At 42.6% G+C, this 12440-nt stretch overlaps 1 pseudogene across 1 annotated transcript in view; it reads right to left on the bottom strand.

Moving 5' to 3' along the window:
• Positions 1–7313, bottom strand: part of LOC306852905 (transcription factor COE3-like) — a 29929-nt pseudogene extending 22616 nt beyond the window's left edge. The window contains exons 1-3 of the transcript in view: positions 7212–7313; positions 6896–7116; positions 5421–6587 (exon numbers count right to left, since the gene is read on the bottom strand). The product of the transcript in view is annotated as a transcription factor COE3-like (transcript). The remainder of the gene's footprint in view (positions 1–5420; positions 6588–6895; positions 7117–7211) is intronic.
• Positions 7314–12440: the final 5127 nt, after the last annotated feature.

The raw sequence follows: 12440 nt of genomic DNA, 5'->3' as shown, positions 1-12440 counted from the left end.
GACTATTGTTTTCATGTTTTAAATTATTTAAAATATCAGCATTCGATGTTTTATGTTAAAAACACAACATTAGGCCTATTTATGCATCTGTAACTGCAGTTTAAATGCATCCATGTCCCCTGTGAGATACATTAAACTGTGTAAATAAATACATCTTAATGCTATTTAGATGCAGATTCCAGAAATTTTTTCTTATGTTGGAATGAAAGACACTAAGTACCGGATGAAGTGCTTCTTATTCTTATCCAAAAATTAGGGCCGGGACTTTAACGCGTTAATTTAGATTAATTAATTACACAAAAATAACGCGTTACATTTTTTTAACGCATTTTAATCGCACTTATTTTTGCACCGCGGAACGTTTCTCACTGGATGAGTTTCGGCGGACCGATTATAGGAGACCGGTCTTGCCAAGCTTCCTTGGAAGAACGAACTCGGAAGGACGCGAGAACACAGAACGCACACTTATGAGAACTGAGATGTACTGCGTTCCTGCTTAACTGACCGCAAAGTGACGGGGGTCTGGCGATCAGTGCGCTGGATCTGATGCTAGCCGACAGCTCGCCGCTCCCGTGTGTTGTGACAGCTGTGCCTGAACCACCAAAGAGGTTCACCAACAGACTCATGCTTATTCTGATTGACAGGAAGATGTTGAGGATGTCCATCATCTTTATTTAATCTGTTCTTCTATTTAAATTAGCGGTTAACTCATAGTGGGTACATTGACTATTATGCTTCTCAGCATAAGAAACGGCCAATGAACAATAAATATTACAAAATGTCATAACTTATTAAAACATTTCATACTATTATAGATATTACTTTCATATAATTGTATTGTTTTATTTTACAGCGTTATATGTTTTACTGTTAAGATTAATTTTAATATGCCAATAAAAATGCAGACTTTCTCCGGGTCTTATAACTTTATTAAAATGAACCAAAACAAAACGATAAATGTTTACTTTCAACTTGAAGAGCCGTTAAGTATTTGTGAGAGCGACTGTAAAGCTTACAGGCTTCCGTACACCGGCCACCCACAGCGTTTTCTGGGATTTCTAACGGCTCGATTCTCTCAAGTCTGCACTCGATGCATCCTCAGTTTCAAGAACATATCCGGGCACTTTCATGCATCCTCTGTACTTGCATTCTTGAGAATTGGAACTGAACTTCGACGGTTAATGATGACGTAGAACGAGAACACAAGTACGCAAGATCGCTGAAGAACGCATATTGAGAAACAGCCAAAAACAAACCACAGTGAACATGGACAAAGAAGCTGATGAGACCGCTTTGGTTGGCCCTGTGGATGGGAAATGTAAAAATCCATATAAAAAAAACTTACTTCTCACTGTTCTCAGGTCAAATATTTATATGCGATTAAAATGCGATTAATTTCGATTAATTAATTACAAAGCCTCTAATTAATTAGATTAATTTTTTTAATCGAGTCCCGGCCCTACCAAAAATACAAAATGGAAGAAAGAGTTCAAACTGAACACAATCTTGCTACTAAAGCTGTATGAATATATATATATATATATATATATATATATATATATATATATATATATGCTTCTTTTCCATTTTGCTTTTACTTTCAATAACCCGCATCGGCCCGCGGGCGGGCCGGAAGGGCGTGGTCGGGCGTGTCTGCGCTTTTTATTACCTTTGTTTTAGAACAATATTCAATCAATTATCATTAACTATATATCATTTGAAAGCTAAAACACTCAAGATTAACGATCTGAGCTTGTTTTTGAAATCAATACACCAGAGAGGAAAGGGTTAACAGAAATGCTGAAAGACCGGCCATTTAAAATGAACAAAGCGAACCGCAGTACTCATGTTTGATCGCCAATAGCGCTGGTCAGCTCAGACTATTCCAAGACACACCAGCATACATTTCAAGAGAAGGGTCCACTCTTCAAAATGCATCCACTTTTTAATCCAAAACAACGAAAAAATAGGGAAAACACGATAGATCCTCCTTTGTTGACATATGCGATTCGAGTTACAGTTATCGATAGCGTCCATTTTCCAATAAATATCGATTATAATTCGTATTCCAGCTTTGAAACGCCATCTATTTCCAGCAAAATCGTCTCTTCCGAGTAAGAATAGCCCTCCCTCGTCTCTCTCCTTCAATCGCAGGAGCTGTTATAACCCGGGACAGTAAGCGCGTCCGTGAATGGGTCAGCGAGGTGTCAATCCGGACACATCACAATAGGGGTGTTTGAACCCAGCCAATGCCTCGCCAGCACAGTTTTGATGGATGGAAGTGTTAGCCAACCACAAGGACGTTTAAAGTGATTGACAGTTTGAATAGTTTACTTAAGATTGTTTAGAGAATAGCTCGGCGTATTGTCCGTGTGTTTTCGTGCGCTCTCGGGTTACGCATGAAGCGTACACATAATGGCGTCGCAGCGCTACACAGACTGGCTATCAGCGAACAGATGTTGTCCAAAGCTCACATCTGAATCTCTCCATCATGGATCTTCGACTTGAGAAGAGCTTCTGTGGCGTTTGGTGGTGTTTTGGAGGACGTGGGGAGACAAAATGGCTAATTTAGTAACCGAAAACGCACGGAGATCGCTGGGAAGCGGGGATAGCATTAGCACGTAAGTGTCTCCACCCTTCTCTTGAATGTTTATGTGTGTTTATCATGTATTTGCAGCTTTTGTTTCATGTTAGCTGTTTTAGATTCTAAAAATGACAACGGAGAGGGATAATATGAGGGGATTACATGAGTTTTGTTCGTGTGGGTGGGTGTGTTTGTTTGTGGGTATGTCCCGAGTATTGTGTGTGTGTGTGTGTACAAAATGTAAACAGTGTTGCAAGTTTGACTTGTTTTGCTTACACACTTTCTCACTCTTTTTCTCTCACTCTTTCCTGTCTTTCAGAGGTCTGGTGAATCCAGATGGTCAGAAAAAAAAACATTTTAGTGGCTGCTTGAGCGTCTTCCTCCACTGTAAATACTGTAAATAGTTTTTTTTATTATTATTTAGTAATATTAGTAATAGTAATCTATTACTATATTAGTAAAATAGTAATATTCATAATATTTACCATATAAAATAAATAAAAATGACAAATGTTGTAAAAACAATGTATTTTGCATGTTTTGTGTTTTCACTAGTTCAAAAATGATCAAATCTTGTTTTGGTTCACTGTTTTCATTATTGGAATTGTTCAGAATAAAGACTGTTTAGTTATGTTCAAATTCTGAAATAGTTTTGTGTTTTTTTTTTTTTGTGGTTTCATTGGTAGAGCAGTTCTGAATTGATATACATATGTAGTATGCAGTGTCTTATGGAGTCTCTAAATAGCATTTTTGAAAGGATTCCTAGACTTTTCTTGAAATGAAATACCCAAATGACTTTTCCAAAGCTTTTCTTGAAATGAAATACCATAAAGATGTACTTTCTGTAAGTCTTTACCTATAAAAAATTTATTATTTCATATTTTATTTCAGGAAATATTTAGGCGTTTTTGTTTCAAAAATGCCATTTGTAGACTGTAACCAAATGACTAAATGAGTCAGCATTACAAATGCTGTTCAGAAATAGTTTTTTATTGTGTGTTTTGGTGGGCAGAGCAGTTCTGAATTGATATACATATATGTATTATGTAGTTTTGACTCATTTGGACATTTGTTTACAAAGTGTCTATTTGGGGTCTCCAAATGGCTTTTTTTAAAGGACGCCTAGATTTTTTTTAAATAAAAGCTTACAGAAACTACATTTTTGGGAGTATCATCCTCAAATTTTAATCAAAACATGGTCAGATGTTCAGCTTTATCTTTATGGTGTTTTCAGGCCTTTGGCATGAAAGTCTCATCCATTTTTCCCTTAGTGAGTTTCATTAAAACATATCGCGAGTCAATTTCATGTATATTTTACCTTGTTTTACTCTATTGCTATAGTAATTTTGAGTTATTATGACTCTAGAGTAACAAAGGTTCAAGTGTCTAGTTTCAAACAACACCAGATTTTTAAATATAGACCTTAGGGTTCAAGAGCTACAGACATTTTTATTTGGTTATATCGTTTTTTACAAAATGCTCAAAAATAGGGGCGCAGGGTAACAGGAGTACGTTTAAGATTTTTAAAAATACTTTTCCTACTTAAGTACAATAAATAACATACTTTAAGACTTTTACTCAAGTAATATTCTAAACGAAGACTTCAACTTCTACCAAAGTCATTTTTTGGTCATACCAAAACTTCTACCAAAGTCATTACTTTTACTTGAGTATGGCTTTCAGGTACTTTATACACCACTGCACACACACACAAACACACAGGATGACTTATGCTTTTAAAGGTTCATCCAAGGAGTTAACGAATCTGACTAAATTTACAGTTTATTTAATGCTATACTGTGGGAAACAGTGATCATCTGATCAACAATTTATCTTGTCTCTTCCCTTTCTCCCTCAAACACACAGGCACATACACAGGATGTCATAACTATATAGGCCTATAGTTTTAGGATTCATCAGTGTGGATTATAGTTTTATTATATTAATAAATTACACTTTTTAGAAGTTTTTAATGTCAACTCTCACTCTTTCCTACCTATTATTATATGGCTTTAGTGCTTTTATGGAATAGGAGCTGGTATACATATTCAAGAGCGTGCAAAGATGGGTAGTATTTTGATCGTATGTAGTGGGCCGGTCTGGCCCAAAATGCAAGGGCCGATTTCTTTTTTTTGTCCCAGTCCAGCCCTGGCGAAGTCCGATTAGCGTATCAAAGAGAAAATTGGCAGGATAACTACTTATGCTATGTTGATTAAATAATGTTGGGCATATTATATTACAAAAAATATATTACAAACATGATAAAATCAGCTAAACATACTTTTGTAACAGGATGCACTGTTTAATATGAGTTAGAAGATAGTCTTTTTTTTTTTTTTTGATTTATAATTTTTTTTATTGTTTTTGTATTGCCTGCACTGAGAGAACCTTCAAAATGCAAAACAGATGTTGTTGTTCCCTGACTACTAAGATCACAACTTCTGAATGGAGTTTTTAATTTGTCCATGTGAGAGTGTGACTGGTGTCACCAGTCCATGCAAGGCGTGCAGATGGGGACGCCTGAAGCTTCTGCTGTTGAGGACTGCAGTTTCAGAACTGGAGCAAATGCACTTTTTTGCTTCACTATGTAGTGTTGTGTGTCCGCTGTGGAACTGTCTAAGAATGGCTGTGTGGTCACAGAGAAGTTTGACACAGAAGGGCGTGTGTGTGTTTGTGTGTGCCCAGCCATGGACGGGTGTGTGTTTGAGTGTGTGTGTCTTGGCATATTGGAGTGAGAGTGTGAATGTGTGTGTGTATTCATGCACATATTGGTATTGTTGAATTCAGACTTCTGGGATGTGCTGCTTGCAATGTTTGAACTCCGACTGAAACCCACTGAAAGAGACACTCGTTCTGCATCTGGTGAAATTTCTGTGTGCAAGGGTAACTGTGCATCAAAGGAGTTTACACCTATCATTCTGTGTGAATATGTGTGGGATGGGTTTCGTGGGACAGCGTGGAGCACCTCTGCTATATCGGATGCACGCTTCAGAATAATCTCCTGGTTGTTGTGAGGCATTCCATAAAACATCTCTAAGAGATCAGCAGCTCTCTTCAGTAAGTCCTCTTTTGGTAGTCTTTCCACATCGCCTGGATGATGAGGAATCACCTTCTGCAGCCGCTGGAACCCGTAGTCAATGGTTGGCTTATTTAAAGCAGTGTAAATAAAGCGTCCTGGAGGTCCCCTGCAGAACTGCTCGGATTTGTAGGACAGTGTAACTTCTACAACACCAGGGATATGACGAGGTGGAGTCTGCACACGAATCGCATGTGGTGTAATCACATCACTCCAGACCATAACTGCTCCGAAAACCACTTGTAGACCATCAAAGAACTGATCTCCAATAATAATCACTGAGGCTCCACCTGACGTCCAACCTTCACTCGGACTGATGGCCCTGATGCAGGGGATCTCAGCTTCAATCAGCTCAAATCTTCTGCCATGCTTTGAATTGTTATGGACAAATATAATATCTGAAATGGCTAGAATGTGGCCCTTAACAGAGACTGTGGTAGAAACCAGCACCTGGAAACGATGCGTCTCGTGGGTTACCTGCATTTTTCAGGCAATTTTGATTACATTCGAGAAAAAATTTCAGGAAGAACCGGTCAATAATGAAGGGGTCTGATGGTGTTTCGTTCCTGTTTCCACAACTTTTCTTATCACAACATCGGCTGCACATTATCTCATGAGTGAGAAGAACACGACACATTTCAGGGTTTTTATCTTGACCTTCAAACACAATTGCCTGTTTGGTCACAGAGTCTATCAAACGGATGTATAGATCTTGCTCTGTTCTGACACCATTATTGTACAGTAACTGGAGTTTGTAATGTATTCCATTGTTTGTTTTTTTCACTTACAGGCTCCTTCTTTTCAACAAAGTCAACAAACACAGTGTGCTCCATCTCTACAGACTGACCCTGACTATCGTATAAAGCCAACACAAAGTGAAAGAAGTTTGATTTGCGCAGGTTGGCAGGCAAGACCAACACCTCTGCTCTGAGTAGAGTGCGATTCTTGAATTTATTATTTTTTTTTTTATTGTTTAACAAACAAAAAAAGTGCTTTATGCTGTAAATTAAGCCGTAATCCCCTGGCATTTAAGGACAATACAGATAAAGACATATACAGTCAATTTGAAAAACCGAAAAACCAAAGAAAGAACCGAATGTCACTTGTGCAAAGATGTATCCACTAAAGGACCGAACGCAGCACCCTATCGTTAGTAAAGGCAAGAAGAAAAAAATCCTGAGCAAAGGAGTCTTTAAAGCTGTAGCCTGTGCATGGCATGAAGAAACCAAATAGACCGCAAATGGTCTTGAATTTGAGTCATTTCATCTCCGTCACCTCTAACATCCAGCTGATCATCCTCAATCTGCTGAAGATGAAGCTCAACACCCCCGTTGAAGGCCCGCTCCCCAACGAAGTAGGCTGATTTCCCCTCACTACGTGCCTTTTGAATTGTAGGCCAAAACTTGTCTCTGATTTCCTTAACAGCTTGAGGTAAATCTTCAGCGAACCTTAGGCCCTTTTCACATAGGAACGGTTGTTCTTCGCTGCAGCCCAGATAGAATCCCGGTGTGTTCTCGACAGAAAGCAAAGTATGATCCCTCTTGGTCTCACAACCCCTGGCTTCCTCTTTCCCAGACGGTGTACGATGTCAATCACCTCCGTCAGCTTGCTTTTTTCTTGAGGCAAAATGGTCTGGCAGATCTTGGTCTCCATTTTCGACTGACTCTGGTAACCCGTGTAATTTAAAATTCCAACTTCTTGAGTAATTTTCCAGCTCTGTTACTCTGTCTTTAAGCTGAGCAATCACCTCCTCTTCTTTCTTCAAACATTTTTCAAACTTCTCGATCCATTTCTTTGCATCCTTTATTTCTTTGCATGCAAAATCAATTGTCAGCTTTAAGCATTCTATTTTCATGGAGTTTTCACCTACCATCTTTTCGATGGCATCTGATCTCGCATTGATCAGTGTCGAGAGAGAATCAACAATATCCGAATTGGATGGGGAAACTGCACATTCATCTTTAAGGAGAGCTTTTTTAGAGGCAGGAGGCTTGCATGGTGTCGCTGGATATGAGGGAAATTCCTCTTCTTAATTCCAATCGGGTTAGCGTAGTCATGACAGTTAGACATGAGGGGGTTCGTCAAGCCTGTTTAGCAGCCTTCATCGTCCTCTTTTTTTTTTTTTTTCCCTGTGTAGACATATAAAAATATGGTAATATGATAAAATATGGTTTACAGATCACATTCAGTCTCTGCCCAGAATGTAATTACAGTCTTATCATCAATTTTAATATTTCAGTGCAAGCGCTCGATAAAACATGTACGGTCAGGTCGCCATCTTGGAAAAACTCCCCAGTTAAAAGATAGTCCAACCACAGAAAAGTCCTGCGGGTGACAAGGGAAATTCACAGCCAATGACATCACAACTGAGCAGTGACGTCACACTTCCTTATCCATTTATGGTCATCTATGACAGATTTCTTCTGTTTTTCGGCTGAAGGGATAGATTTGATTAAAAGCAAATTAAATTAGCTACCTATTAGATTGTTTTTTTTTTTTTTTTTATTAACGTCTACACTTACCCCAAACCCAATCCTCTACAATAATGCAAATACAGTAATTGTTGTTCAGCGTGACAAAATTTCCTGATGTGCGCATGCCCAGTAGCTGTAGCTGTTTCCCGTCTAACCTTAACCGATAGATTCCTCTCATTGAATATAAAAAAAATTACATTTTAAAATTACTGAATTATTTGTGTGATGCAAAGATTATAATTTTTTTGACCAAAGACGAGCGCATTTACTAATCAAATGACATGCTTCTAACATTTACACTGTATTTCACGAGTTCACACTTACACATATTTAGCACGAGTTACGTAATGCGTATTTGGCGAGTATGGTAATGCGTAGTTGGCGTGCTGTCCTGGGGAAGGGCTCTGAGCTCGGGAATGGCCCGAACCCAGAGTATCCCCCAAAAAGCAATGGGTGTAGGACAGCCGCCAGACTGAGATCCCCCCCAAAATACGCACTAGAGATCTGGCGGGAGCTAGTTACGAGGAGTGGCCAGTATTGCAGGGCCGGGGGAGCCTATGAGCTCTGAGGGAGCGTATTGGCATGCATGGTTAGGCCCCACCAGTCGCTGGTGTGAACTGCGTGGTTTAGGGCGAGCAGCTGGTTAAGGCCCTGACCAGGAGGACCCGAGTTGCCTGCAGTGGGATAGTTCACGGAGTCGGCGTACGGGCTCTACTGGCTGTCAGCCCCTGCTAATCAGAGGACAGAGGGCGGTTGTCTGGCCGAGGGGGCCCATGAAGCCTCCGGCTTGAGCTCAATACTCCAACGTCGGACAAGTGGGTCCCATCGGCTTGGCAGATAAAAAGGGTTTGGGACGCCCGGCAAGGACGCTCTCGCGACATCCGACAGGAGATCAAAACTCACGACATCGAATGGATGAGCCTCACTTGCGGGCGGCAAGCATAGGAGCCCACCGGGAGACCAGCGTCAACGACTGACACGAGATCAAGACTACGATGTCAGACGGATAGCCTCGCCGACGAGTAGGGAGAAGAGAAAACCCAGAACTGGGAGGGTTCTCGCAGCATCTGATGGGAGATTGAGACTCACAGAGCATCGAACGGGTAATCCTCGCCAGGCGGGGGGAAAAGGTGTGAGGCTAGAAGAGACAGTTGGACGGTGTTCGGCAGGCAGACGAGACCCTTGAAAGCTAGGCCTCGTCGCCCGTCAGACGGAAAATTAGGTGGGTGGCCAAGACCGACGCCGACGCTCTACGGGAGGCCAATACTCACTGAGTCTAACGGGTCGGTCTTGCCGACCGTAGGATGAAGCGGTAAATTGTCTGGCTGTGATACTCTCGCCGACGCCCGACGGGAGCACAATACCCACTGTGTCGGACGGGTAAGCATCTCCAGCTGGACTTGAAAAGGTGAGGTTGTCTGGCCGGGAGGCTCTCGCCGGCGTCCGACGGGAGATCAAGACTCACTGTGTCGAACAGGTAAAGACGGAAAGGTAAAGTTAGGTCGGGACGCTTAGCCGACATCAAACTGGTAGGCTTGCTCACCCGTTTGATGGGCCAGCGGCGCTGACGTAGGAGGAAAAGGTGAGGTTGTCCGGCCAGGAGGCTTTCGCGACATCCGATGGGAGATCAATACTCACGAGTCGGATGTTTAAGCCTTGCCGGTGATGGATTTCTTGACCGACCGGATGTATGGCTGGCTTTCGACGAGGGTTTGATATTGTGGCTTGAGCGGACGGAAAATGAAAGTCTGTCTTGGCTGGGAGGCTCTCGCCGACGCCCGACGGGGGCACAATACTCACGGTGTCGGACGGGTAAGCCTGCTGAGCGTGGGACTTGAAAAGGTAAGGTTGTCTGGCCGGGATAGCTCTCACCGGCGTCCGTCAGGAGATCTGGCTCGCTGAGTCGGACAAGTGAAGACAGAAAGGTAGAGTTTGTGTGGTCGGGAGACCTCGCTGACATCTGGCTGGAGACTGGCACTCGCAGCATGGATGGGTAAGTCTCGCCGGCCGTAGGATGGAAAAGGTAAGCTTGTCTGGCTAGGGGGCTGTCGCCGGCGTCTGACGGGAGCTCAATGCTCGCTGTGTCAGATGGCTAGGCCTTGCTAGGCGTGAGACTAGAAAAGGTAAGGTTGTCTGGCCGGGAGGCTCTCGCCGGCGTCCGTCGAGAGATCAAGACTCGCTGTGACGGACAGGTAAAGACGGAAAAGATCAGGTTGTGTGGTCGGGAGGCTCTTGCCTAGCATCCGACTGGAGATGAAACTCGCAGTCTGGATGGGTAAGTCTCGCCGGCCGTGATATGGAAAAGGAGAGTTGTCTGGCTGGGGAGGCTCTTGCCGGCGTCCAGTGGGAGCATGATACTCACTGTCTCGGACGGGTAAGCGTCGCTAAGCGTGAGACTTGAAAAGGTAAGGTTGTCTGGCCGGGAGGCTCTCGCCGGCGTCCGTCGGGAGATCAAGACTCACTGTGACGGACAGGTAAAGACAGAAAGGTAAAGTTGGGTGGCCGGGAGGCACTTGCCGTCATCTGACTGGAGATGGAAGCTCGCAGCCTGGATGGGTAAGACTCTCCGGCCGCAGGGTGGAAAAGGTAAGTTGTCTGGCTGGGAGGCTCTGGCTGGTGTTTGACAAGATGCGAAGATTCACGGTGTCAGAAGGCTGAGCCTCGCCGAGCGTGAGACTTGAAAAGGTAAGTTAAGAAAGGCTGGAAGGCTCGCACCAATTTATTATTTTTTAAACTCTCTCTCTCTCTCCTCTCCTCTATGAAATGGTTTCGCTATAGAGAACTTTTAGGTCTGAGATAGTGGGGTTGGTGTCCGGATCGAATTTAGAGGAGATGGTGAGCTCTGAGCATCTCAGAAACCCGACAAAGGCTAAAATGAAAACTGCGTCCGACGGGAGATCAATACTCATGCATCGGACAGATAAGCTTTGCTGGTAGTCGGACAGAAAAAGGCAAGGTTAGCTCAGCCGGGAGGCTCTCGCCGGCATCTGACAGGAGATCAATACTCGCTGTGTCGGACGGGTAAGCCTCGCCGAATGGATGGGTATGGCTTGGAAGCTGAGGTGATGTCGATTTTTGCCAGCCAGGTGCTAAGACCCATGATTTATCATGGATTGCATGATCAATGTCCTGCTATTGGGAGAGAATTCGTCGAGGGGAATCGAGGTGTTTGTGCCGAAACGCATAGTTATGCGGAGCTGACAAATCGTTTAGGTGTTTTTTACCCCAGAATTTCCTATCAGCCACTCCAATGGGCTAATGCTTAGATGGTGGTCGACGAAGAGCTGATCATGAACCCTCGTTTAATTTGCGCCGCTTAGGGGAAAGCTGAACAGATTATTCCAGTGAAACGGCTGAACATAATTGAGAATTTGAAAAAATGGCAACTATTGATTTCCATATCCAATAGTTTGTTCAAGTTTATTTGTCTAGCGCTTTTTACGATACAAATCGCTGCAAAGCAGCTCTACAGGAAATTAAGTTTCCACAATATATTTATATATTGCAGAACCTTAATATATTTAACTTATGGCAAAATTGGGTAATTCTGTATGTTGTCTGTATATTGTCATCCTCTGAGGGGTTGGCATTATCTTTTCTCAGGTGTTCAGTCATCTCAGATTATTTAAGGGTTGGATCCAGACTGAAGCTTCTGTAATTCCTAGTTACCACAGGATGTTAATCTATGTTAAGCAAAAATTATTTGTTCAACCCAAGCTAAGGATTAATGATAATGTACATTTGATCAGATATAACTAGGGCTGGGTATCGAGTTCGATACTTTTTAGGCACCGACCGAATTGCCTCGATACCACCGAGTATCGAAAAACGTCTTGTCGTTCGGTACCAAATTTCGATACCTAAGGGGTTAATCTCATCACCGTCAGTGAGCCAATAATCCTGCAGCACCAGGTGTGTTTGACTAGAAGCGGTGCGCCGCTGATAGATCAGTGTTTGACCTCCGCGAGAGCATTTCGAAAGCGCACGGAGCAGTCTGCTCTCTATATCGCACGGTTTGTTTACTAAACACAGACTGAAGCGCGCGTGACGCTCGCGGTGATTTCAGCGTCTGCCGTCTCACTAAATGAGGACATAAACACATGAACAACATCTCCAGAACTGCTGTGAGAGTCAATTAATGAGCATTTTACCGTTTGATTCGAGTACAACTAGCTTCATATCATATACACACAGAACTGTAAAGGTATTCCAGGCAACCCGTCAAAATAAAAGTTTGGTTTCACTCGGAAGACACTGTAGCAGAAATATATTAATATTGTTCAGCGGACAGTACATACTGCTACTA

Source organism: Barbus barbus, assembly GCF_936440315.1.
Source record: "Barbus barbus genome assembly, chromosome: 33".
Classification (NCBI taxonomy): domain Eukaryota; kingdom Metazoa; phylum Chordata; class Actinopteri; order Cypriniformes; family Cyprinidae; genus Barbus; species Barbus barbus.
This window is presented reverse-complemented; position numbering and strand designations above follow the sequence as displayed.